The sequence below is a fragment of the Protobothrops mucrosquamatus genome, unplaced genomic scaffold, assembly GCF_001527695.2.
Source record: "Protobothrops mucrosquamatus isolate PMUCROS unplaced genomic scaffold, P.Mucros_1.0 scaffold1736, whole genome shotgun sequence".
Taxonomy (NCBI): Eukaryota; Metazoa; Chordata; class Lepidosauria; order Squamata; family Viperidae; genus Protobothrops; species Protobothrops mucrosquamatus.
Genome location: NW_015387882.1, coordinates 326792 through 329293, shown reverse-complemented (window position 1 = coordinate 329293; position 2502 = coordinate 326792).

The following is a 2502-nucleotide window of genomic DNA, read 5'->3' as shown; positions in this document are numbered from 1 at the left end:
TGAATTTCCTGCAGGTATTGATTGGATCAACATTATCTGGAGGATCTGAAAGCATCCAATCAATGGGGAGGGGGGGAGGACGATTCATGGGTTTTTTTCTACCAAGTTTTGTCTATCCTGAAAGATGGTTCTCGTCGGTTAGCAACTCACCCTGCGTTAATCGTCTCTGAATTTCTTTTTTTTCCAATGTGTGTCACTGAAAGGACTCAGTGGGAATTTTCATTGGGTACCGTTGGACGTCTCAGCGGGAAGTTTGTATTTTTAGGGAAGTGAAAAGAGCATCTTATTTGCGAAACCACCACGACGCAACACTCTGGGTTAGCCTGAAACTGTAAGGCACAAAATAGGCAGCTGAACAGCTGAACATAAGCAATTACAACTCGTCCGTTTGGAGGGGCCATTTCTCTGAATTCCTCCAGAGGAGGAGAAATGATAGCAGTGTTCCAGTATCTCAGGGGCTGCCCCAAAGAAGAGGGAGTCAAGCTATTCTCCAAAGCACCCGAAGGCAGGACAAGAAGCAACAGATGGAAACTAACCAAGGAGAGAAGCAACCTAGAACTAAGGAGAAACTTCCTGACAGTTAGAACAATTAACCAGTGGAACAACCTGCCTCCAGAAGCGGTGAATGCTCCAACACTGGAGGTTTTTAAGAAGAGACTGGACAGCCATTTGTCTGAAATGGCATAGGGTTTCCTACCTGAGCAGGGGGTTGGACTAGATGACCTCCAAGGTCCCTTTCAACTCTGTTATTCTGTTATTCTATTTAAAGCCCCTGGATGTCAGTTTGATAGGGATGGCCATGCCTTACAAAGTATCAATTTATTAGAGAGAGAGAAAAAAAACATAGGGCCATACCGTTTTTCTGCTTGTAGAAATGATATCTCCAGAGATGTATCTTTCAGTTCAAAATATCCTGGGTGTCCGAAAGTGGGTTTCTACAATGAAAGGAAAAAAACAAAACTGAAGCCAAACAAGTTATAACTTCTACACGTCGGGGGAAAAAAAATGTGTTGCTATCTCTAGTTACTATTTACATTTTTCTCCTAGCAAAGTGCTGCGACAGAATGCATGCCCTCAGGCAACTGTGGAAGGTGTCAACTTTGTTGACCTAAAATGCAAAGTATCGCCTGGACCCTTTAGCACCCCTTTCAAAAGCAGAACTGTATCGCTTGACATTCTTAATGGGCAAAACCATCATCGGCAACTATCCCTCCGTTGACTTCACTCTTGAGGTTTTGGAGAAGATGGGTCATCAACTCCAATAACTCGTAGAAGGCAAATTATCTAGACGACAAAATTACTGACAAGAGGACTGGAGTACACCTCAGTTTTTTTATTAGGCCGTTTTGTGAAGATTCACACAAGGGTTTTTAGAGCTCTGAACAATTTATTTTTTTTTTTTTTCATTTGATTGGATGTCCTGGTATTTCTTCAAGGACTCTTGAAGTGGTTAATTTTGCTTCTGGGCCAAATTACAAGGAGAAGATCTCACAGTAGTGCTTACAATCAACTTCTAGATAACAAGGACAAATGTCTTCCAGAAGATTTGGCCAATAACACCAGCGGTCCATTTTCATTTTGTTTTCTTCTGCTTTCACCAAACGCTTCAAAATTTTCAGTTGATAACAACTCAAAGCTCTTCATTCTGGCCTGTTTTGTTTCCCAGAATTATCTAAAAATCTCTCTGTTTAGCAAAATAGGGTTGTTTCTTACTCCTTCCAATTTGAACTGGGAGCTTTCCAGAATCCCAAGCCTGCACAATTTTTTTCTACATAAGCTTGTGATATGGTTGTGAGAGGGAACAGTCCAACTGTTGCTGTGGCGGTGTTGGCTGCTTTGAGTTGTGCTTGGCTTTTCATGTTGTCTGTTCACCATTCCGTTGTTTGCAGTCTATCTCACAAAATGGGTAGCTCGTGGCTCTTTCCCCCACTCACCCACCCACTTCATATCAATTCACGCGACATACATATAATTGTACATATAATTGTATATATAATTGTATTGTGTAGAAGAATGAAGTTTATATAGAGGTTAAGGATGATGTATTAAGTTTTTGTATTACGGGAAACAAATTGTTAGGAATATTTACTCTGGAATGCCACGTATGTCCATTTTTGTTTTAATTGTATTATAAATAAAAAAACTTTAAAAAAAATATGATCTGCTCCATGGAGCAAAGGACACCTGGACAGATGAGTGGCTGGACAGACAAACGGACAAGCAGACAGATGGGTGAACAAACGAACAGATGGACGGACAGGCAGGCAGAGAGTCAGATGGGTGGATGGACAGAAGGACAGAGCGACATACAGACTGACACATAGATGGACAGATGATTGATGGACAGGCAGGCAGGCAGGCAGGCAGATGGCTGGACAACTGACAGTATCGAAAGCTTCTGTGAGGTCAGTAAAGACTGTGCAGAATTTAGAAGTGCTCCTGACATTTCTCATGAAATTGAAGCATGCCAATAGACCCACAACCTCTGTAGAAGCCACACTG